Raw genomic sequence first — 27,424 nt, 5'->3', positions numbered from 1 at the left:
TATATCTTCTTTTTAGTATTTCCATCACACATTATTCTCCATCATCAATGTTCTAGCACAATCCATTTTATGTAGGGGTCCTAGGTGCTAGCATCTACATTTTGATTCCTCTATCACTTTAGAAAATGTTGAATTCATTAGAGATAAATTCTCCCCCTCTATTAGATCTCAAGTGCTTTAGACTTTACTTGTTTTATTTTAAATTATTTTTAAAAATCTCCTAAAATTTTGAAAATAATTAGATTTTTCTTTAAGAAACATCACAATCATCATTCTAGAATCGTCATTAACAAATAGAATGAAATATTTGTCTCCATAATAGATTTTCACTCTAATGGGTCCACAAAGGACATTATGAACCAATTCCTAAATATCATTAGATGAGTATGAATTTCTCTTGACACTAGACATAGGCATTTTACCAAATTGAAATTGTTTACACATAACATTATCAGGTTTCTTCAATATTAGTAATCCTCTTACTCTTTTCATCTTACTAATGCATACCAAATTATTAAATTTCACATGACACAACCTCTTATATTATAACCATATATCTTCTATTTGTGCAAACAAACATGTCTCATCAAATAAATCTAGATAGAAAAAATTACCTCTTGTCTGACCACCACTCCAAATTAGTTCACCAATAAAATAAAAAATCTTGGCTTTCCTTTGATGAAATTCAACTTTGTATCATGATTTGTTAAAATGTGAAACACTCAAAAAGGTATAGTTAAGTAATTATACTAAATCAATATTATCACATTTGATCTTGTTAGTGAATTGTATTAATCCTTTACCTTTTAAAAGACATGGTGCATCACTACCAAACTTAACACAAGTACCTTTATATTTTTCCATGGTTTCAAAATTTCTTTTGTCATATGCCTCTTGGAAGTCTTCTTGCCATAAATGATTCAAGCCCATCAAGATCATCATCACAGACATCACTGTCACCATTTACACATTTTCCTTTTCATTTCTTCCTAAAAACTAATTGAGATTTGAAAGAAGATTAAATAATAGTAGGAGTAAAATTATCAAAATTTGACTATTCAAAAGTAGTAAGCCTACCAAATACTCCTTCCAAGGTTAGGTTATTACCAGGGCCACTTCTCAATTCTTTTATTTCAAAAACCCTAATAACATAGATAGGAAGTAGAGTTCTCAATATCTTACTGATCACAGTCTCATCATCAATCCTTCCATTTGATACTCTTATAGAATTTATCACCTCTTTGATTGTTGCACAATATTGTACAATATTTTGTCCTTCTAGCATTCTCATTTCATTAAATTTACCTCTCAAGCTTTATGATTTTTCTCTCAAGTTTTTTGTCTCCTCCATATATTGTCTATAGTGTATCCCACATTTACTTAGTAGTAGTGCATTCCTTTATGTCATCAAACTTGTCATAGCTTAGTGCTGATGTAATCTCCAACATTTTTTAATGTTGTTCTTGCTTCTACTTTAGCTATTGTGTTGTCAAGGGTTTTTGTATCTCTACATATGCATTCTCAACATAGTGTGTTTCTTCTTCTCCAATTCCCACAAGATGCAACTTCATCAAACTCTACCATGCAAGGAATTTTTCCTTTTTTAATCACGACACCTCTTTTTTTTTAATCTTGATCTTTAGCTTCTAGTAACTTCATTTTTTTTGTATAAGCATCAATAGCTCTTATAACAATTTTTAGAATGATATAGAATACCTTGGAGAGGGGGAGAGGTTGAATTAGTTATCCTCATGTCCAAATGTACCAATTGAAATGTTAATCACTTCAAATACTCTAGATCTAAACATTTAGTAGCTCAGCCTTTGTAGTAGATAATAAGTAACATAAACTTGTACTCCACTATGATAATAGTAAAAATCATGAAAAATCTAAAAAATTAATAGTAAAACATCTCAAATAACATCCACACAAGTATGATAATAGGATCTAGCATTAAAACCCAATTTGGGAAAAAAGGATTAGTAACATGCCACCAAATTTTCACTCTTCCAATGTGAGATCTATTTGGAGCCAACCTTATTAAAGGTTACAAAGTAGATCATTCATTAAATGTGACCTTGTTGATGTTGGAAACAATTTATTAATTTTGTATTTTCTTTGATGTTACAAAAAATGTCATATCATTGCCAATCAGTGTATGTCGAGCTCACTCAAGTGATGAAGATAGTTTCCTATGTCTATTGAGCATTTCAAAGTTTGCCTAGTTCTAAAGATAGTCTCTACCAAGTTCACTCAGTCACCAAAGGAAAGTTTTCAAAAGTTGAGTGTTAATAGAGCTCACTTAGTTAATGAAGTAAATGTTGGATGGAACTGATGTTAACTGAGCTCACATGGTTACTAGATGAACCTTTTGAATATGTAGTGTTAATTGAGTTCACTTAGTTAACATATGAAAATCATTTATGAGTTAGTGTCTACCGAGCATGGTTGGCTAATGAAGGATTTAATTATTTTGGTATAATTGATTTAGTGGTTGGTTCTAACTGATGAAGAAGTTGAATATTAAGCATTCTAAGTTATATTCAAGTCAACTTGACAATGTGTAAGATATAAATATAAGGTCAAGTTGAGGAATTGGAAAAAGCATTAGTGGAAGTGATTGAAATATTTGATGACACTGAGAGGAAGTGAATTAGAAGGACAAGAAGAATATCCTTGTTGAGCTACAAAGATATGATTGATCAAGAAGGATCAAGTATACAAGCTAGAATTGAGATCTATAATCAATAATTCAGTTATATAAAAAATTAGCTCATCTCATTGTTACTCTCTAACCACTATAGTAGTGATCTAAATCTCTTAACTAAGTTGGCTAAATAACTAATTGTAAATCCTCTAACAAGGTGGCATTTCTAATTGAATAATCTAAAGACCTCTAACAAGACCAATCATAATAGGGTGATTAAATCCTCTAATAGGGTCATACCTAATAGTGTGTTTTGTAACCTTTAATAGGGTTAGCTCCTATTAGGACTCACTTTAGAAGAAAAAAAATTAGTAACTAGTTGCAATTGGTGGTTTTTCCAAATTGGATTTCCATGTTAAATCTTGGTGTCTATTGTGTTCATACTATTTCTCTTATGTGTATGCAACTAAGTTAAGTAAGATTAATTATAGATAATATCTTAAAGATTTGATGTTAATAAATTACAAAGTTATTTTAATGTTTACTGAGTTACAACATTTACTAGTGTAAACTAAGTGCATGTTGTATATGAGCAATGTTAGTATGCTAATAGAAACAAAATTTAAATAAAGCTTCTACAAACTAAACAAAATTCATAAACTTCAAGATAGACTAAGATGAACTCTCAATTGAGAATATGAGCCATTAATGGGCTCTCTCAATGAGAAGCTCTCTTGTTGAGTAGCTTTGTCTAAATAGATAGGATGTATGCTCAAGCTTATGCTTCAAAAAGGGCTTCAAATGGAGTTGGAATTTGGGTGTGAGTGTATGGTTTTGATGTAAAATGGCTTCTCAAAATAGAATTATGACTTTACTTCATGGATTGTGTTATTTTGAAAAGGGAAAGGATCCAATTTATAGGCAAGAGGCTTGAGGGATTGAGGGCTAAGATGCAAGGATGGGAAAAAGCTTATGGAGGGCTCAGATTGCATGAGAGGAGAGCACATGGATTGTGCTTCCTTATAGCCAATCAAGGAGTGACACATGTCACATGGTGAGAGGATGGAGGAAAGGGGAAGGATGAGTCAAAAAAGGAGGCTCAAGGGATAAAATCTTCATAAAGACCCTCATAATGACTAGTAAGAGCAATAAAAGGGCTTGGAAGAGTCATTTATGGCCTAGTGGGCTTCATAAAGTTTTATGGTTGAGATATTTTGAGGGTGATGAGAGCAATTTCGAATTGGACTTGATTAAGAATGTTTTAAGTTTGCTTAGGCTTGTGCAAATGATTAGAGGATGGATTAGGATGGTTTAGGATTAGCTTAGGGATAGGAAAGTGGATGGCATTTAATGAGGGTGGGTGAAAGAGGAGATATTTGTTAACTTTGGCTTGGGTTAGTAAGTTTTAACCCATGTTTAGGGAATGTGACAAGGTTAGGAGGGGATTAGGATTAGGTTTAAAGACATCTTCTAGAAGAGTCTAGACTTTGGATGAGGATAAAGACTTTCTAGAATAGTCTAGAATTTCCTAAGATGAGGATGAAGACTTTCTAGAAGAGTCTAGAACTTCTTAGGATGAGGATAAATTAGATTTTTATGAAATAAATAAAGTTTTATTTATTTCAAGGGTTTGGGTTGAGGAGATATTTATTAAAACTTTTTTAATAAACATGAGGATTAATATTTAATCTTAATTAAATATTTTGAGTTGGGATTAGGGGTAGGAAATGATGGGATTAGCCTTTAATCAAAATTAAAGAAGGATTAGAAGATTTTGGAAGAGGTTAGTGGTCTTAAGGAAATTGGCCAAGTTTTGGGCAAAAAATAAATTTTTTATTTATTTTGAGTTTTTTGGTCAATTTATTAATTAAATAATTAATAAATAAGGAAATAATGTTTAAATAACATTTAAAAATTTTTGGGAGGGATTCCTTAATTAAATATTTTTAATTAAGATAAAGGGGTTTAATGGCATAAAAATTAATTAATTAATTGATTAAATAATTAATTAATAAATGATGATGTCATCAGGACTTTTTCAGAAAATAAAAATACTTTATTTTCTAAAGGTTTTTAGGTGTCTACATTTTTCCCCTCTTTGATGTGATGCCGCAAGTGGCATGGCATCAAAGATAAGAAAATAAGATGCCCAAGGCTAGAGCAGAAGAGGAGAGAATGGACTGCAAGATGCCCCCTCAAGAAGGTAGTGGGGAGAGAAAGCAAGGCTTGATGGCTTCTTGAAAAGTACAAGAATCTTAGATGAGCAAGGAAAATCAGATTGGCAAAGAGAAGGGGCTGAATTAGCTCAAACTCTCACTATGGGAGAATGATAAAGGAGAATTAGATGCAGAAGAGAAAGCAAGCTTAAGACTTTAGGGAAGGTGGAGGATGAAGGAGCAGAGTGCTATAAAAAGGAATCCAGGATAGGGAGATGGATGAGGGGATTATAAAGCTGATGCACCAGGATTTCAAAGAGTCAGATTGGTGGAAGATGGGTTTCGGAGATCCCTAGGACTAGGATTGTGGATCTCGAAAGATGAGGCTTGGTGGATTGATTTGGATTGGTGGATCCCTAAGATTAGGATTGTGGATCCCTAAAGCTAAGAGTGATGAGTGATTCAAAGAGATACTGATGCATAAGCTAGGGTAGGAGAGACGGATGTTGGATATGGATGGGGGATAATGGAGATCAAGGAAAACCATTGAAGCTTTTTGAGTGGGGGATACTTCAAAGAGAAGTACCACCATGTAGTTGTGCACTAGATTTGCTATAGGACTATTGGTTAATTTCCAAGGTTACCAAGAACATCAAGGCCTTTTCACCAACCATCCAAAGGAATGACAAACTAACTCAAAACAAACACACAAGGATTTCCCCGGCATCACACATGAATCCTAGAGGAAGCAACATGGAAATGACACTAGAGAACCCACAAGCAAAAAAGAAAAACAAATGAAAGACCTGATCAAGACCTTAAGCTCTAATTGCCCCATTCGCAGCATACCATGATATGGAAGATCATGGCAACCTTGAGGAGGGAACAAGGAGATTGCTTGGAAAAGATACTTCAAGACCCAAAAGGGAAGATCCCAAATCAAAAGAAAGTGAAAATCCAAAAGAGAGCCATTTGCCAACGAGATGGGTAGGACAAGGTACTAACGGACCAAAATCAGACATGAAGAATGCTATATCCTGCAATGACCTATCGGAGAGCACCGAAGCTGGTGGATTTGGATGAGTGATGCGTCTAGCAAGCTGAACTAAGAAAGATAACACTTTGGTGATAGGAAATCTAGATAAAGAATGCATTGGAATAGCTAACCAAGATGTGTGATGGGTGCAAGATGTTGATCAAGGACGAACTGACACGAACGTTGGATAGATGCAATGGTACTAAGCTAAAGAGGATGTACAAGCTAATAGACCAAGATATTTACAAGTGAGCTAATCAAGATATGGTACAAGCTAACGGACCAAGATAGTTGCAAGCAAGCAAAAGCTCAGGATGATAGGATAGCGGGATGGTTCGATGTTGTGCAAGATGCGAAAGCTAAGGGTGGGGTGATAGCGAAAGATATGGATTTGGCAGGATGCATCCAATGATGATGATAGATTTTATGACCAAGGATAGCTAGAGGAGCAGGATGAGATGGTTGGATAGGATGGTAGATAGCTAGGATTATGATGGATATAAAGAGATGGCATTGGGTTTGCATGAGGATAGCCTAGAGCTAGATACCAATGACAAGGGAGGATGGACAAGACAAGATCTCCAAGGAATATAGTGCCCCCAATTAGAAGATAACATGTGGAAGGAGGTCTTATGATGGATGTGATAGGATTGCAGCTAGGATGGAAAAGCTGAAGGCGCTAGGGAGATGGATAATAACTAGGATGATGGGGTGAGGTTGCAGAAGATAAGTGGATAGTGATAGATAAAAGCTGGAGGATGAAAGATAGGTGGATAGTGATAGATAAAAGCTGGAGGATGAAAGATAGGTGGATAAATTGAAAGATGGAGTTGGATGGCAAGATGTGACCAAAAGCATGAGGATGATAGGCTAAGCTAGGGATGGCTAGATTACGCATGATGCTTGTTTGCCAAGTTTTCATCATGGTAGTTGTCCAAGGCGCTTGAATTGCCAAGTTTTCACCAGTGGATGCTTTTTTTTTTTTTGACTTTTGGACTTAGCTGGAATGATTTTGGCTTTCTTCAGCTATTTTGGCTTTTTTGAGATTTTTCAGTGGCTGTTGGAATGTTCAATTTTGTTGCTAGTTGTTGGTACATCAGATGTGTGATTTATGCAATAGATTGGATTAGATGGGATTGATGGTAGGAGATGGAGGGATGAAAAGGTTGGAAAGGAGCATGATATGGGGATGCTTGCAAGAGCAACACTGGCACATGTTGGGATGGGTGTGAAAAGAGCATATGGGGGATAGATGGTAGATGTTGGCATGATGGAGGATTTGTGGAAGCGTGCTTGGGGATATAGGCACCCAAGATGGAGTTAGGAGATGGGGGACATGAGTCACTAGATGGGGGATTAGCAATGTTGGATGCCATTATGCATTGGGTTTCAACTTTTTTCTTGGGGATCCACATGGTTTTGGATTTTCTTTTCATAGGCTTTTGCATTGTTTTTCTTTCTTTGATTGGATTTTGCTTTTTTGGAGTATGTCTTTTAGAATAGACATATGATTGCCTAGGATGTGGATTTTTAGCTTTATGCATTTTGAAGTTGGCATTCACATTGTTGTGGTAAGCTTTGGGAAGATGGTTAGGAGAAGCTTTGTGAGATGGAGAGGATATGAAAGAGCATGTAGGGGGATGATGATGGATGATGTGCCCTGATATGTGCCTTTGTTGATCTTGCATAGAAATGGATGGAATAGGATTTTTATGATGGCTGATAGGAGGATGGAGGATGGTAGATTTTGGGACATAGGGACCCAAAATGGATTTAGCAGATGAAGGGGGGATATGGTAGATTGTTTTGGGTTGCAAAAATGGTGGAGGGGGGATGACATAAGATTTCTTGAAGGAGTGATGGGAGGCTGGCATGGTGGGCTTGGAGATAGGCTTGGTTTGGGAGTGTGGTGTACCAACACCTTTAGATGGTGAGCCTTTGGATACATATCCAAGACCATGAAATCCTAGATTTTTTTGTGCAATAATAGGCTCTCTAATTCCTTTCTCTTGTGGTCCTAAACCTTGACCTTGATAATGCCATCGATTGAGCATTTGAACAAGCTGAGGAAACTTTTTGCTTGCAGAAAATGGTAGAAGTGATTTATTAGGTGTATTGCAATGGGGAGATATTGTTCTTAATTCTTTTGCTGAGAGAGGGCCACCATGGATGAATGTAAGTGAACCAAGAGGGTAGATTATAGATGGTGGAATAGCTTGGATAGGTGGTAATATGGAAGCATGGAGCAGGCGAGATGGAAGGATAGGATCTTGATGTAGCTGGTGGGATGACAAGATATCTTGTAGTGGAGGAGATATGGCTCAAGGTTTTGGAGATGGACGAGATGGTGACTGAACTATGGATGGAAGACATGGTACAATGATATCTTCATTTATGCTTTGGGGGATGTCAACATGCTTTTGGGAAAGATCTTGATAGGATTGGTTTGGAGTGGATGGTGCGATAGGAGGTGAAGGGATGGATTCTTCAAAGGTAGCGGATGGATAGATGGGAGATTCAGTAGTGGAGATGGGTGAGTAGAAGATGGATGCATAAGGGTCATTACTAGAGATTTAGGAAATGCTTGGAGGCGACATGGATAGGATTTGGAGGGATTTGATAGGTGGTGGGATTTTGATGCTTGCGAGAAGTGGAAGGATTTTAAGCAATTTGATGGATCGTATGGGGATGATAGCTATAGGAGATGGAGGTGATATTATAGATGGGGAAGCTTCATCACTGACTACTTCACATGGTTGGATTAGATGACATGGCTTATCGACTGTTGGAGGCAGCTTTTCTTGTATTTCCTCTAGGAGATTCCTTGGAGACTCGTGTGTCGGAGGTGGAGGTGGTGGATTGATAGGAATAGCTGGTGTGATAAGGGTGGAAGATTGGAAGCTTGGTTGATTGGGTGATGGAGGAGAAGCTGGGATATCAGATGGAATGACTAGATAGTTTGGAATAACTCTTGGATTTTGGGGGATGCTTGGGGGAATGTTTTTAAGGCTTTCAATATTACCGTCATAGTCAACATGATTTTCATCATCATTGGAATAGGAGGTGGTGGGAGCAAGGACAATGCGACCAAACACATCATTATAGGATTGGTACTTCATGCTTTGATGATGAGTTTGATGGGGATGGGGTCTTGTGTATGGATGAACATAGAAGCTCATGGTTGGATTTGGGTTAAGCACAGATTTTGAATTGGCTGATGAAAGATTTCTGAGGGAGAGTCAAAGCTGCATGACAGACCTAAGGAGGATTGGCTGGAGATTTTTGGCTTTCCTATGGATGGAAGACTTCAAGGGCATGCTGTCAAAAAGTGAGAGTTTTGCTTTCCTATGCGTTGGATTGGTGGAGATTGTGTCACCCTAAGAATAGACTAATGATCCTATGGGCATGACACAAGATTTATCACTTTTGGATCCCAACCTTTAGCTCAAGGTGATGAGGGATAACAGGTGACAAAGCTAGATTACCCTAGACAAAGCTCTATCAAAAGGATAACCGTGGTGAGGCTGGTGGATTGGTCGGATTGATTGGATAACAAATTCTAGTAGAATGACAACAACTCTCTAAAGGCTTGGGTGTGATTTTGGATTGGGTTTCTAGATGGCTAGGGGGGGATGATTTGGAGAGACTTTGGATTTGGGATTGTTCTAAAGCAAGGAACTAGATAGATTTGGTTGCAGCGGGGGAGCTTGGATGATTTTTTGATGAGGCAGTGACTACACTAAGTATGCCTTGAGCTGGGAGATTTTTGCTTTTTTGGGATTTTGACCAAAGTTGGCAAACATTCATTCAAAAGCTATGAACAAATAAGAAGACAAAAGTTTTGAGCAAGCACGTCAAACACACCAACATCCTAGGAAGCTTTCTACAAGGATGAAATTTGTTATAGCTAGGGAGTCCTTGATATATGTAAGGTACATGAGGCCCAAATCCGTAGATGAAACCAAAAAGATGTCACACAACCGAGAGGAGCGGTAACCCACTTCTCCTCTTTCACTTCTCAAGGGTATAAAGTTCCTTGAGGCTTAGCTCGAGTGACAAAATTTTGCTCCCAAGAGAGGTGTCTTTGGATTCACCTCCTGATTTTTATACTCCGCCAGAATGCTGGAGTTGAGGTCGTCCCAAGGGGTGATGAAATCCCCAACCAGGCCTCCTAAAAAGTGTAAAACAAGACCACATACACGATCTTGGGCTTTAAAAGACACGCATACATTCCAATTGATGATTTAGATTTTGTAAGCTATGATTGAAGACACTTGTGATTATGGCATACAATGTTCATTCCAATTTGACAGCATCGTCAGCATAATGAAAGTCGAGAGATCGTCAACATAAGAAATGCAAGCGTCATTCAAAATGCATCCAAACCATGCAATGTTCATTGATTGTTAGGCATTCAAGATTGAGTGTGAGTTTTTTTTAAGCCCAAAATAAAGATGTGTGAAACTCAATTGCCAAGCGCACACTCGGAGGCCCTCCATGTCAAGATTTGTCCAATTTTTATGCCCAAATAAAGTGTGAGCAAGATTAATAGGCATTCAAGGAATTTTCTAACTTAGAAAAACCACTAAAGACCCAAGTGAGTGGAGTTTGATCTTTGTGGAGCACTTAACACCTTTTTCAAGTAGATCCATCCCCATAGATGGCACTAAGATTGCAACCAATGGCTAAATTGATGGGTGATTAAAGAGGGTGAGTCCAACTACAAACTTACTCAAAGCGTCTTTATTAGTTTTTATAACTTAGAAGATTTCAAAAATGTGGATTTTTTTTATGCCCCAAAAGATGATTATTTGATCTATGACATTCAAGATTGGATTTTTTGTTTTAATCATGCATTCATAAAAAAAAAAACTTGATTTTAATCCATGGCACTCAAGAGTGATTTTAGCAACATGCATTCAAAGACAAGTGATTAAACATTCAAGTTTTTTCCTTTGAGCATTCAAGATTGAGATTTTGTGTGTTGTTTTAAGAACTTTGAAGTGCTTTGTTTTAACCTTAGATCATTCAAGATTGTTTTGGACTCAAAAGTGAAAATGACTCTTTGGACTTTTGTTTTCATTCAAGATTTTGTGTTCTACTTTGCATATTTTAGTATGCTAATATAAACCAAATTTAAATAAAGCTTCTACAAACTAAAAAAAATTCATAAACTTCAAGATAGACTAAGATGAACTCTCAATTGAGAATATGAGCCATTAATGGGCTCTCTCAATTAGAAGCTCTCTTTTTTAGTAGCTTTGTCTAAATAGATAGGATGTATGCTCAAGCTTATGCTTCAAAAAGGGCTTCAAATGGAGTTGGAATTTGGGTGTGAGTGTATGGTTTTGATGTAAAATGGCTTCTCAAAATGGAATTATGACTTTACTTCATGGATTGTGTTATTTTGCAAAGGGAAAGGATCCAATTTATAGGCAAGAGGCTTGAGGGATTGAGGGCTAAGATGCAAGGATGGGAAAAAGCTTATGGAGGGCTCAGATTGCATGAGAGGAGAGCACATGGATTGTGCTTCCTTAGAGCCAATCAAAGAGTGACACATGTCACATGGTGAGAGGATGGAGGAAAGGGGAAGGATGAGTCAAAAAAGGAGGCTCAAGGGATAAAATCTTCATAAAGACCCTCATAATGACTTGTAAGAGCAATAAAAGGGCTTGGAAGAGTCATTTATGGCCTAGTGGGCTTCATAAAGTTTTATGGTTGAGATATTTTGAGGGTGATGAGAGCAATTTCAAATTGGACTTGATTAGGAAGGTTTTAAGTTTTCTTAGGCTTGTGCAAATGATTAGAGGATGGATTAGGATGGTTTAGGATTAGCTTAGGGATAGGCAAGTGGATGGCATTTAATCAAGGTGGGTGAAGGAGGAGATATTTGTTAACTTTGGCTTGGATTAGTAAGTTTTAACCCATGTTTAGGGAATGTGACAAGGTTAGGAGGGGATTAGGATTAGGTTTAAAGACATCTTCTAGAAGAGTCTAGACTTTGGATGAGGATAAAGACTTTCTAGAATAGTCTATAATTTCCTAAGATGAAGATGAAGACTTTCTAGAAGAGTCTAGAACTTCTTAGGATGAGGATAAATTAGATTTTTAGGAAGCAAATAAAGTTTTATTTATTTCAAGGGTTTGGGTTGAGGAGATATTTATTAAAACTTTTTTAATAAACATGAGGATTAATATTTAATCTTAATTAAATATTTTGAGTTGGGATTAGGGGTAGGAAATGATGGGATTAGCCTTTAATCAAAATTAAAGAAGGATTAGAAGATTTTGGAAGAGGTTGGTGGTCTTAAGGAAATTGGCCAAGTTTTGGGCAAAAGATAAATTTTTTATTTATTTTGGGTTTTTTGGTCAATTTATTAATTAAATAATTAATAAATAAGGAAATAATGTTTAAATACGATTTAAACATTTTTGGGAGGGATTCCTTAATTAAATATTTTTAATTAAGATAAAGGGATTTAATGGCATAAAAATTAATTAATTAATTAAATAAATAATTAATTAATAAATGATGATGTCATCAGGACTTTTTCAAAAAATAAAAATACTTCATTTTCTAAAGGTTTTTAGTTGTCTACACATGTGTGTTTGCCAAGTAATAGTAGAATTCAGTTTATACAAAGTATTGAGTTTTACTGACATCTAAGGGAGTTAAGATTTATTTTTGTAGTAACTAATTCACCCCTCCCCTCTTACTTATTCCTTTTATATTTCCAAGAATTGATATAAGAGCTTTTAGTACTTGTAAAAAGGTTTCAAAGACCAAAGCTAAAGATCAAGATGTCTTATAGAAGGTAGATTCTAAAGTTGAACAAAGATAACTTCAAGGCATGGAAAGAACTAATGAAGCTACACTTGGCAACCATTGGAGACAAATCCAAGGCTCCTACTAAAACTATTATTGTTGAAGATACTAAAGAGAAAAAGAATCATAATATCTTGATGATTGATATTGCTTCATCTCTCAACTATGCTAAATTTGATGAACTCAAAGATTGTGCAACTACTCATGAAATGTGGACCAAACTAAAGGATATCTATGGAGGAGATGAAAATGTAAGGAGAGCCAAAGCTAAAAGTCTTAGATGACACTTTGATAAGATGAAAATGAGAGAGGATGACAATATTACAAAATATGTTGATAGAATCAACGCAAGTATCAAAGCTATGAAATACTCCAGTGGACCAATTAATGATGTAATAGTGGTAAGCAAGGTACTCAGAACCCTTCTTATCTATGAAATCAGATTATCTTTTGTTCAAGAGATTAGATGTAATCCAAATCATACTATAACTTTAGAGACTCTAGTTTGAAGATTGACAACATTTGAACTAGACAACTATGATAATTATACTCACAGTTCTAGCAATATTAAGTTTGCATTCAAAGCTAAGGTATCACTCAAGAAGAAAGCTAAAAGGTCTAAAATTGAAGAGGAAAATATTTTGAATAGTTATTTTAAATCCATTGAAGAATTTTTTGCTAGAAGGTATCCCAAAGGAAAAGGAAAGTATAAAGGTATTACTCCTTTAATATGTTTCTTTTGTGAAGAAGTTGGACCCATCGCTATAGGGTGCCCAAATAGAGAAGACATAGATGAAAAGAAACATAGTAAGTTCAATGGAAAGAAGGATTTTAAGAACTTCAAGGACCAAAAGGACAAAGGTAAGAAATCTTGTTTTATTGCTAATGATTCAAATAGTAGTGAAGATGATAAAATGGTTTACATTGCTATAAAAGATGAATATGATGATGAAGGAGATAAAATGGCACTTATCTCTCATGTTAGCAAGAATGATACATAGATTATTAATAGTGGTTTCTCACATCATATGACTGGTGATAAAACCAAACTTGAACACATGGAACATTATGATGGTGGTAGTGTGAGATTTGGAAACAATGAACCTTGTTGCATAAAGGGAAAAGGTTGTACTCCACTAACCAATGAACTTAGATGTGATAATGCTTACTTCTCAGTTGAAGGACTAAAGTATAATATACTCAGTGTGGAATAGTTGAATAACACTAGATTCAAGGTAGAATTCATGAATTTGAAGGCCAAACTGCTAGATAGAAAAGGAAATTTGGTTGGGTTTAGCAAAAAAACAAAAGGTAACATATTCTACCTAGATCTTAGTGAAAGTTCATGTTGTATTGCTCAAATAGAAGAAAGTTGGTTATGGCATAAAAGGTTGTGTCATGTAAACTTTGATAATCTTTTCAAGATAAGAAAAAATAGAAGAGTAAGAGGTATTCCTAGTTTGAGGAAACCTTCTATAGGTCTATGCAAAAATTGTCAAATTGGTAAAATGGGAAAGACATGTTTCAAAAGAAAAGACTATCATTTAGAAGAAGTCTTGGAGCTAGTACATAAAAACTTATGTGGACCTATTGGAATAGAGAGGTATAGTGGAGATAAGTATTTGAATCAATTTATTGATGATTATTCTAGAATGATGAATGTAATGTATCTAAAAGAAAAATCTGAAGCTTTTCAAAAGTTTAAGTGGTTTCTAGCAAGAGTAGAAAAAGAAATTGGAAAGATGTTGAAATGTTTAAGATTAGACAAAGGTATTGAATTTATTTCCAATGAGTTAAATGAATTTTTCATTGAAAAATGAATTAAGAGACAAGTATCATCCCCTAGTACACCTCACTAGAATGGTATAGTTGAAAGAAGGAACAAATCCATCATGGATTGTGCAAGAACATTGATGATAGAAAAGAGTTTTGCAATCAAATACTAGAAAGAAGAAATCAGTACTATAATTCATACCTCAAATAGAGTATAGTTGAAGAAAGACTCAAATCAAACTCCTCACGAAATATGGTATGGCTATAGAGAAAATGTAAGTTACTTGAAGTATTTGGTAGCAAATATTATATCTTGAAGGAATCTAGGAAAGGTAAATTTGATGTCAAAGGTGATGAAGGCATATTCCTAGGATTCTCTTGTAGAAGTAAAGCATAATTTTTTTTGAATCTAAGTACTCATAAGATCATAGAAAGTGCACATATGAGATTGATGAATTTGCAAAAAAGAATGAAGAGGAAAGTAGTAGAGAACTCGAGGATTATAGAAATTTTTTTATTATGAACTTTATACTATACCAAACCTACTTGGAAGTTAGGAGGTTTTACCTCCTGAGACCCCAAAATCTCATAAATTTACTAAATTGCATCAAGTGCAACCTGAGTCACAATCTAAAGGACTTGAGTCACAATCAGACACTACCAAGCCAGTGCTAAAGCAAACTAACTCAAAAGGATGGTTGGGTCACAAATAGTGGGACCTAAGCTTAACATAGAAGATCATGAAGATGTTAATGAAACATGTTCTAAATAAAAAGTACCCATGTTAGAAAGATATTTTTGAAAGCATCATGCACTTGATTAGATTATTGGAGATAAAGTCAAATGGAACAATGACAAGAAACAAATGCAAAGGCACATGTTTGCTTGCTGAATTTGAACATAGAAATGTTAAAGATGCTTTGGATAATGAAATTTGGATTGAAGCTATGAATGAGGAAATAAAATAGATTGAGAAGAATAAGACTTGGACTTTTTTTCCTAGACCTAAGGATAAAAATGTAATTGGCACAAAGTGGGTATTCAAAAATAAGATAAGTGAAGATGGAGAAGTTTCAAAAAATAAAGCAAGGTTAGTTTGTAAAGGTTATTCTCAAGAAGAAGCTATTAATTATGGTGAAATTTTTTCTCTTGTTGCAAGATTAGAAGGTGTTAGAACTTTTCTAGCATATGCAACATACATAGGTTTAAAGTGTATCAAATAGATGTAAAATCTACATTCTTGAATGGAATTCTTGATGAGAAAGTATACATTGAACAACTTGAAGGTTTTTTAGATCCTAACAAAAGAGATATGGTTTGTAAATTGTACAAAGCTTTGTATGGTCTCAAGAAAGCTCCCAGAGCTTGGTATGAAAGACTTTATAACTATTTGATAAAGATGTTTTTCTAAGAAAAAATGATAAAAATAGTCTATCTAGCAAAGAAGCACTAGATAAGAAGATTGTGTTGGCAAAAATGTTTGTGGATGTCACTTTATCTATAGGAAATTATTACATGTGCAAAGAATTTTTAGGAGATGTCCATGTTTGGAGAGATAAAATTGTTTTTTGGATTGTAGATCCAAAAAAAGAGAGATGGTATTTATATTACTCAATACAAATATATCAAGGAGATACTGAAGAAGTTTGGGATGGAAGACTCAAAACCTATTGGAACACCTATGTCTACTAGACATAAGATTTTCAAAAAATGATGATTCAAAAGAGGTGGATCAAACCAAATACAAATGAATGTTTGGAAAATTGTAGTTTGTAGTACCCACAAGGCCTGATATTCTATTAGCAGTCACTATGGTGGCAAGATTATCAATAAATCCCAAAGAAAATCACATGATGGCAGTTAGGAGAATCATGGGAATTTGAATGGTACTAAAGAATATGGACTATGGTACACAATGGGTAGCAATTTGGATTTGATGGTATTTACAGATGCTAATTGGGTAGGTAGTGTTATTGATAGAAAAAGCACAATTGGAGGAGCATTCTTTCATGGTAAAAGAATAGTATCTTGGACAAGAAAAAAGTAGAACAATATTTCATAGTCCACAATGGAGGCATAATATGTGGTGGCAACAATTAATTATTCTAATATTGTTTGGTTCAAGAAACTATTGGCATGTATGAAGATAGATATCAAGGATCCAATGGTTATCTTCTATAATAACATTATTGCAATTAATATATCAAAGAATCATGTGATGCATACCAAAACCAAGTACATTTCTATAATATATCATTTTTTTAGAGAATTGGTAGAAGATAAAGAGGTAAGGTTGGAATATGTGAATACAAAAGAGAAAATTGCAGATATATTCACTAATCCATTACCTAAGGATGCATTTTTGTATCTAAGAAGTGAGTTAGGGGTCATTCCCCTATTTGAAGCTTACTAAATGTAGTTTAGTGATACATCAACCAAAGCATGTTGAAGATCAGATAGTTGATGCAGTATTGACAAAATCACATTGCAAATGAATCAATATATAAGGTACATTAATATTCACCAAATATTGTCTTTGGCATGAGATGTCAAAGAGGGAGAGTTTGGCTGTTATATCAAAAGAAATTTTGTTTTGTGATTTCAAAGAGGAATAATTTGGTCTAATATCAAAGAGGGAGAGTTCACTATCAATATAAGATTTTGAAGGTGAAGATTTGCTGATACAGAGAGAAACTGAAGGTAGAGGGAGTTGACACTAATAGAGGGAGTTGAGTTCTCATGGATGAGAATAAGAATGAAACTAAGGATATGTTCCTTACTTTATTCTTGCTCTAAAACTTTCATTGTATTATAAAATATTGTGTTGTCATCAATGCGAAAGAGGGAGATTGTTGGAAACAATTGATTAAATATGTATTATCTTTGATGTTACACAAAATGTCATATCATTGCCCATCAGTGTATGCCAAGCTCACTCAAGTGATGAAGATAGTTTCCTATCTCTATTGAACACTCCAAAGTTTTCCTAGTTTAGAAGATAGTGTCTACTGAGTTCACTCAGTTGCCAAAGGAAAGTTTGCAAAATTTGAGTGTTAACTGAGATCACTAAGTTAATGAAGTAAATTTTGGATGGAACTAGTATTAATCCAACTCACTTGGTTACCAAAGGCACTTTGTGAATATGTAGTGTTAACCGAGTTTACTTGATTACCACAAGAAAATGATTTCAGAGTTTGTGTGTACCAAGCATGGTTGGCTAGCGAAGGATTCTCTTATTTTGGCATAATTTATTTAGTGATTGGTTCTAGCTAACTGAGAAGTTGAATATTAAGTATTCTAAGTTATATTCAAGCTGACTTGATAATGTATAAGATATAACTATAAGGTTAAGTTGAGGAATTGAAAAAAGCATTAGTGGAAGTGATTAGAAGATTTAATGATGCTTAAAGGAAGTGAATTAGAAGGATAAGAAGAATATCCTTGTTGAGCTTCAAAGATGCATTCAATTAGGAAGGATCAAGTATACAAGCCAAAATTGAGATTTATAATCAACAATTTAGTTGCATAAAAAATCATATAATCTCATTGTTACTCTCTAACCATTATAGTAGTGATCTAAATTGATTAACCAAGTTGGCTTAATAGCTATTTGTAGATCCTATAACAAAGTGGCATTTCTAATTGAATTGTCTAAAGACCTCTAACTAGGCCACTCCTAATAGATAAATTAAACCCTCTAACAGGGTCACACCTAATAGTGTGTTTTGTAACCTTTAATAGGGTTGGCTCCTAATAGGGGTCACTTCAAAAGAGTGAAAATCAATAACTAGTCGCAATTGGTAGTTTTTCCCAAATTGGGTTTCTATGTTAAATCTTGGTGTCTATTGTGTTCATGCTAATTCTCTTATTTTTATGAAACTAAATTAATTAATATTAATCATATATAATATCTTCAATCTATCATGTTAAGTAGTTACCAAGTTATTTCAGTGTTTACCAAGTTACAACAGTTACTAGTGTTAACTGAGTGCATGTGTGTTTGTCAAGTTACAATAGAATTCTATTTATATAAAGCATTTATTTGTATTGACATCTAAGGGATCTTAGATTTATTTTAGTAGTAACTGATTCACCCAACCCCTCTCATTTATTCCTCTTATATTTGAACCAATGGTTGAAAGTTTTAATCACCCTGTTAAGAGTGACCTTGTTATAGGGCTTAAGAACATTCCATTATAATGTTACATTAATTAAAGGATTTACATATGACCATTAGGTCAACCTTGATTAAAGGATTTAAATACTAATACAATAGTTAAAAAGTAATAGTAGGTTGACTCATCAATTGATGTTCATTATCATCTCCATCATTGATTCTCTTGGAATCCCTTTAAGAAATCACTCTTCACCTCAACACTTTACTATTTATCCTTCTACTCAAGTTCCCTAATCAAAAAAATTAACAACTTCTTTAAAAATTTTAAGGTAATTACCATCTTTTCTAACCTCTCAAAGTTTAGCCCTTGTACTTCCTTAAATAGGTAATTCTAATCATTTTCCAATTAAAAATTATTAGATATCTTAGTGTTTGGTCATCTTCATTGAATCCTTCAATCATATCATCTCCTCTCTTCTCTTCTAGAAGCTTCTACATACTTCTCCTTGAATTCTTGCATACAAAAACTCAAAGATGGTTTACCTTGTTTTAAATGCTTCAAGTCATCTATCCTTATCTTTAATAAGCTTTCAAAATTCTAAGGAATCAATTACATTAGCTAGAAATCACAATTTCCTCATAATATGTCAAATGGTGCCCCTCATCCAACACTTAGTCATCATTGAATTACTTAGTCACCACTATTTTTTGTTCATCACATTTATTGATTCTCAGCCAATACTATATTTTCTTAGCTTGTAATAATACTTGTTCAAATCTAGCATCACTCGACATAAACTTGAAGTTCCTTAATATTTTTCTCTTTTTCGTAGTCAAGCTTATGCATTTAGTCTTTCTTTGATCAATTCTTCTAGCCTTCAGTAAAACTATATCCTTCACTTTTATTACAATTAAACAATCACATTATCTTGTACAAGTCCACTGATCAAGTGCCCATTGTAATTTCTCTGAACTCAACCTTTCCTCTAGGTTCTTTGATTATATCCTTCTTCTAAAATCCTCTTCTTCAGTCATCTTAATATGGAACTCTACTTAGATAACAATTTCCCTACAATTAAGGCTTGATATCAATGATAACATAGCAATTATTCAAATTCTTTATTGAGTTTTAGTACAATTTTTGAAAGCTCATCATTATCATAGGAGTGACTAGCCACTAAACAATAGATGGCATTGCATTGCTCAGTTTGAAAATGAAAATGTGAATTCAAAAATTAAAGAATTACATATTATTGTATTATCTTTAGATAAATTGAGAACAATAGAAAAATACTTCCTAGGTATGCATGCATGTATATACTATACACAATGATGTCTACTAGTACAACAAACTATGTGTTATTAAAATGATGGATAATTGAATAGCATAAAACATATTTGAACTAGTAGAGAGTTCTCTAATTGAACATGGAGGTATAGGTGACATGAAAATTCCCCAAAAGTTTGTGTGTACTAGAGAAGAAGGAGCTTTAGTAGTGCAAGGCCACATGAATAGTCTTGTCATAAACTTAGAAGATTATCGTCCACCTAACATTATTGAAATTTATTGCATGGCCTATAGAATAGATCTAGATTTTGGAATTTTCAAGAATCATTTGCAAATATACAATGTTTAGGTTTTAATCAAAGAGATCTATAGACACTTCTATAAAAGTCTTAAATGATTTAGGGAATTTCAAAAAATTACCAAGTGTCAAACTAATGGGAGGAATGTTTTGAATGTTAATGATATAGATGGATCTCTTTGGATGGACTAGTGTATCAAGTTTTTTAAATAATAAATATCCATCGTTTCTTCATATAATGAAATCAACTTGTGATGAAGGTGAAAAAATATATATGGTGAGATACTTGAAAATTTAATTAATGTATAGACACTCTTAATGTTAGCAGCCACTCCCCCCATGCTAAAGGAAATGAGGAATATAATAAGGAAGGTCCAAAAACTATTTTTGTATATTGAATAATATAATAAACTAAGTAAAATGACATGTGTGGCCCTCTACATATGAGCTAAAGAAATAAAGATTCATTTTCTATAGATAATTTTTTTTAGGGTGGATGACAATCAAAGATTTGGATAATCATGATCAATTTTTAAAGACTGATGCAAAGAGGGAGTTATGTGCCAATATATAGGGTGTTGAGATACTAATGCACTACTATATCTTCAATTGGATGCACTTCAATTTAATGTAGCTTTAGCACCTATTTAATGCAAGATCATCAATCTTCTTCTCTCTATCATCTCTTCTTCCATTTTTCATCCTTCCTCCTAGGTTGAAATGGGATAAAGCCTAAGAGATCCTCTTTAAAACTTATATTTTCATGGTGTTAAGATCAAGGTAGGATCTATTTCTACTAGGTCTTTCAGTTTCATTTGGGGCTCTAAGACAACTCCAAGGTTTTGTGTAGGTGATCATTAGGGGTGTAGTGCACCCCTAGTAGGGCCTTATTTTTGGTCTCTCTCTCATGGTCCCATGTTTTGGGATGTTCAAGTTTTAACTTCTAGGTTGATCGACCTATCGAAGTTAGTTACTTCAAAGCTCTATATAAATCCTTCCATTTTTATGTCTATTCACAACCAAGAATTTCATTCACAAGTGCTCAAGAATCCATTCATAATTGAACATCTCACTCTCAAGAATTCAAGTTTCAATTCTTAAAGTCTAAAAGCATTCATTCAAGAATTCCTCCAGTGAAGATAAAAGATAAAATCATTCAAGAAATTGAAGGAGTTTATCTTTGAGATCTTCTTGAATCCATTTAACATCCTTTATTTTATCTTTTGTATAGCCATTCATCTTCATCTTATTGGTCCAAATCCTTTGGCAAAGTAAGAACATTATATTTTTTTAGGATTAAAATCAGAAAAAATATTAGTTACATGAAAAAATAACCAATATTATAAAATAATATATTGCACAAATGAGAATGCAAAACACCAAGATTTAATATTTTTTGGCTACATCCACCAAAAACAAGTCCAATATTATTATTATCCAATGATTACAATCTTCAATCCCTTACAACTCAATACCACGACAAGAAGCTACAATATCAGCCCTACAGACAATGTGCAAGGGCTATGCAGGTGAACCCAAAAAAAAGATATTAGTCTATGGATTGTAATCCCTTACAACTCAATATTAGCACAAGAAACTACAAAATAACCATACAATATGAAATATCTAACCTCGAGCCTTTTTATACAAGATTTTTACCACTTAAAAAATTAGGGCTAGAATAAGTCATCCAATATTTAAAAATAGTAGCTGATACCTTTTGCAATATATCATCATTTTGTGCTTGGGGTGCTACTCTAGGACCCTATATGGGTAACCACCATAGAAATAATATGGGAAAAGATTGTGCCAAATAAAACTCTAAGTATTATTGGTGTCCACATCATAACAATCTCCCACTTGGAGACTGATCATAGCACTACAAAACCTAAAGCTCTCACTAGAATATCAAACCACCCTAGACTCTACTATTCTTTTATTTTTTTAAGTCTAGAAGACTAACCGAATCTAAAGAGGAGTTTATCTTCTCTCTTGTTACTACCTTGGTAAACATATCTACTAGATTATCATCTATATGTATCTTCTCTAGCTTTTGTTGTCCATCATCCAAAATTGACCGAATGAAATGGTACCACAACTATATGTGTTTTATCTTTGAATGTGAAGAAAAATTCTTTGCAAGATGAATGGCACTCTAACTATATGCAAACAAATAATTATCCCTCTAAAAGACCCCATAAGGGTGCTACCTGTTAACCCCATCTTGAGGATTCTACCTTCAAACCCTTATATAAATAATCAGAGGAGAAACTACACCACATAAACCTTTAATTCAGATTAGTCTCCACATCACAATAATATTCTATATAAGATTTATGAATTTTGTAAGGTGAATTCATACATTTACTTTACATATATTTTTAATTATTTAAATTCAAGGTTAATTCATAAACTAGGGTTTGACCAAGGTGAACCCCACATCAAAAACACAAATCCTTTTCTATTCTAGGTTACAAATAGTGAATAGATGAACATTACATATTAGAGTACCCCTTTTTAGTTTCTTTGAAACTATAAAATCATAATCAACATCACTTGCAACCATCAGTGGTGCATTGCACTCTTGAAGATCTAGTTTGTCCCTGATAGTTTCCTAAAAGATATTTGGGTTTCATCTATTATGTACTTTGAGGCCTAGATCCAAAAATTTCCACTTAGTTCAATTAGAAAAATAATAATAAAAAATATTTTAAATGTGTATCCCTATTCCTTGTTTATCCTTTTTTCATATTTGCATATATCTAGCTTTCATTACACACACACACACACACACACACACACACACACACACACACACACACACACACACACACACACACACACACAGAGAGAGAGAGAGAGAGAGAGAGAGAGAGAGAGAGAGAGAGAGAGAGAGAGAGAGAGAGAGAGAGAGTCTTGAAGGAATTAGTTATCTTTTCCCCATTCTTCCTATACCTAGTTTTCATTGGTGTTGCTTGCTTATCCTATTAGGACTAATGTCTATAGACCTAGTTTTGTAGGATTGAGATTAGAAAGAATCTTTTCTTTATCTTCCCTCCTTCTATACTATATATGCTTTCATATCTAAGAAGGTTATGTGATGAACTTATGTCTTGTATCATTGATTCACATTTCCTCTCACATAATGTCGTATACTTAAATGTCATCTAGAAGGTGTTAATTTCCAACCACATCATCAAATCCATTCATACTTCATTCCATCTTATAATATTTATCTTTTTATCTTTTATCAACACATATACAGATTGATGTACTTAGTTTTGGAGCTTATTACTTTTACAATTATGGACCTAAATCCTTAACCTCATAAAATTTATTAGCTTGGGAGGTTTAATGGTAGATATACTCTCTTGGTCTTTGAAATACAAACTAAAAAAATATTATCATAGAGTGATAGCAGAAAAAATATGTAAATAAATAATCTAGATATTAAACTAAATACTAAATAAATTCCAACTAACTCACATTAAATTTTAATTTACCAGAGTAGGCCAAACACACCCACTTATTAGTAGAAAACATGTTAACCCTCAAATAAAGCTTTAAGGAAAAACCAAATGATTTTTTTTAATTTTATTTTTATATCAATAAATAAATACATTTTTCATAATATTTTCCTATTGCAAGACCATCAAGAATAATCTTTTGTAAAGGAACATCCATAACATAATGCTTTTGAACATATAAACTTTTAACCTATACAGAAACAATTTGCACTAAAATAGTTCATCAATTAGAATGGATGGAACAATAAAACTAGTAGATGAAATTTTTTAAAATTAACTTATATAAATAAAAATTGAAGCCTCATTACTCACCTTAAATGATGTTTCCTTTTAATTAAAGCTTTATTAGGAAGTTGTGTGGAACTAATTTACAAACACTCTTAGTTTTCTCTTGTATCAAAGTGAATGAACAATGATAAAACTTTTCCATTTATCTTGAATGTGTCACATGAAATTGTTATTTTTGAGAAAATTATAATTTTGAGCCTTGTTTTATTTGTGGTGAGCTAATTTTTTTTCATTCCACACAATCTCTTCTATTCCTTTCATTTGATTCATGTTAGCGGCTTGTATTGTTGTTCTACGCTAATTTACATTTATATGAGGGAAGAAGTAATACCAATTTTACATTTTACTCTATATTGTATTTCACACTTTGTCATTTTCCTTCCCACATTTTTCACTATGTTATTTTTTTATTTTGATACTACCTTTCATAATAGAAAGATAAGTCCTGACTCCAAATACACTTTTGTTAACAAATAGAATAAAATATAAACTTATTGTTTAGATGGACTTTATTTTGTATGAAACCTTTAATGAGGGTTCATGATTCATCTATTTAGTGGAAAACCTTGTGAGATGAGTGATACTTATGTTATTTGAATTAGTTTAAGATGATTGCATTGTGTTAAAAATAGTTATTCACTACGAGAGTGATTGAATTTAATGATGCTCAAGTAGAGAAAGTATTATACGAAATTATTTTTAGGAAGGAGTTTTCTAACTTTTAGTTGATAAATTTTTTGATACAAATATGTGGATTAAATATTGTCCTAAATTTTTATTAGTTCTTGAGAAATAGAAATGGATTTTAGGTTGTCCAATAAAGAATTAGTAGGATGTTTTATTTTCCTCAATGTGTTCTTTGTTGTTAATGAGTGCACTAATTATTGGATCGAGAATATTTTTGAATGTAATAGATGGATGCATTTATTTTTATGATACAAATAGTTACCTTGAAATAGTGTCTTCTTATTCATTTTTATTAGTTCTTTGTAAAATATTATTCTTGTTAGAGTGCTAAATGTAGGTTAAATGGGAAGGGTAGGAAATGAAGAACTGTTAATATTACTTCTACCTACTAGTTGGAATCTAGTGTTAAATGATTTGGCCAAAGCTATTTATTTGAAGTGTGTTTCTATGCATGGTTATCATTTCTTCACTCCACCACATCCATATTTAGTTTCTATATTGGTATATGTGAATTTAGATTAGTTATATGGCTTCACCAGATCTATTTTGCCTTCTACTTGTGATTTTCTACGCTTCTAAGCTATAAGCAACAAATTCTTCATGTGAGGAAGAAGCTCCAAGGAGATAACCTCTTTTTCATTGAGTGATAAAAGAGACTAGTCCAAAATCCCATATTGAGATAGTATATGGAAGTTTTATAATGGCTAAGTAGAAAATGATACAAACAAATGGAAAAAGGTTTGTTTCTTTTATGTACATATTTCTTTCATGATATTGTTTTATGTGATGCACTTATTAATCTAACATTTGATGTGTAGGCTGACGTCACATGCATATTACTAATGTGTGAAATACTTTCTTTAATGGAAAAGGTGTTGTCTTTTTATAGGGAATTATACATGTATGTTAACTTCCTTGTATTTTATTTTATGTTTTGTTATGTAATCAGTTGGTTTTTTCAATAGTTTGGTTTACAGATGTACATTGAATGTAATTTATACTATATCTTGCTAGATTCTATAGAAATTAGAGTCCACCGAGATAATTGAGGGTGGGGGGGGGGGATGAATTATTCACGCATTTAAAAAATCTCTCAATTTCTTCATGAATTCTAAAACATTTAACCCATAGAATCAATAACAATATGTTTACCATGGAATCTTTTGATAAAAGCAAAAACCCCATTTGGATTGATACATACAAGATGATATACTGATATGTTTCTTGTGAAAGGATGAAATCTATTAGGAGCCAATAATTGATCTGATTGAAAAGTTCATTGTTGAGAGAGATTGTTGACCTAGATTGAAAGAGGGAGATTATTGAAGAAGACTATGTGTTTCAATCATTATTTTCTCACTAATGTCAAACCTGTTATTATCTGGTAAGATAATTGCTTATAAGATTTATGTACTATCACTTATTTGATTGATGAAGAGGATTTGATCAAAAGACATTACAATAACACCTAGAGGAAAGGTTGAGTTATGATTATGTAATAAAGCACAAGGATCAGTTAGGATAGTGATGACATGATGAATTGATAATCTACTTAAGGTTACAAAGGCTGGTTACACTTAGAAAGTTTAGAAGAACAAGTTACAAAAAGTTTATCTGCCAAGCAAAGTTAGTGCAAGCCAAGCCAAAAATTAGTTGGAGCCAAGTAAAAGTTCATTCTAGTGTATGCCAAGTAGAACAGTTGATGCTAAGTAAATTTTAATGATGTTGAGCACCAATAAACTTTAGTTTGTGCTAAGTAATTTCATAATGGAAGCCAAGCAATGCAACATGTGTCAAGAATCAAAAGGTTGATAATGCTAAGCTAATGAATTATTTAAGATTGTGGATTTGAAAAATCTGAGCTAACAAGCTTATTTTCTTGGATTTTGTGAACTAGGTGGAAGATAAGGTTGATGAGTTGGTGGCACATAATTCAATGTAAACTATTTTTAGGTGAATTCAAATGGGCTCTACGAGAAGTTTCTAGAAGAGATATGAGATATGGGGTAGATACATTATATCCTACCTAATCCATCTGAACCCTAAATTGGACAATGGAAAATGAGTGGCAAAATATCTTAATTTCCTATTTAAAGGAATGGTTAGTCATGAAGCAAAGTTTTCATGTGTGAGAACCTAAGGGAGACAAAGAGTAAGGGTTTTGCTTCATCAAGTGACCTAAGAAAAGATTCTGCAATGGCATCTTAACCAAGATGGTTTAAGGAGATGAATGCTTAAAGGGTGAGCAAGCTATCAGAACTAAAAAATATGAAGGCCAAGAAAAATTGAGGACTAAATAGAGATCTTTAAACTACAAGTGAAGTTGTAAGTTGTATCAGATCAAAGTTTTATTGTTACTCTCTAACAATTGTATCAGTCTAGGATAAATCCTTTGAATTAAGTTTGACCTAACGGTCATTTGTAAATCCTTTAACTAAGTGGCATTCCAAGTGAATGGCCTAAAGTCCTCTAACAAGCCTCACTCCTAATAGGGTGATTGAAATCCTTCAATAGGATCACATTTAATGATGTGTATTGTAACCTTTAACAAGATTGGCCTTTTACAAGGCATCACTTCAAAAGAGTAAAAAGAGTAGCATGTTACCGATGGGTTTTCCCAAATTGGGTTTGCATGTAAATAATTGTGTCAAGTATGTTGATGAATCTATTCTGTTTCATGCTTTACATTTGTACAAGTTGATTTGATAGTAACCTACATGTTTTAGTGATTGCATAATATTAAGGATGCATGCATGAGTATAATTTTTGTATGGGTTCACT

The sequence above is a fragment of the Cupressus sempervirens genome, chromosome 6 (genome assembly GCF_028749045.1).
Source record: "Cupressus sempervirens isolate cs-2001-9-10 chromosome 6, ASM2874904v1, whole genome shotgun sequence".
NCBI classification, from domain to species: Eukaryota; Viridiplantae; Streptophyta; class Pinopsida; order Cupressales; family Cupressaceae; genus Cupressus; species Cupressus sempervirens.
This window is presented reverse-complemented; position numbering follows the sequence as displayed.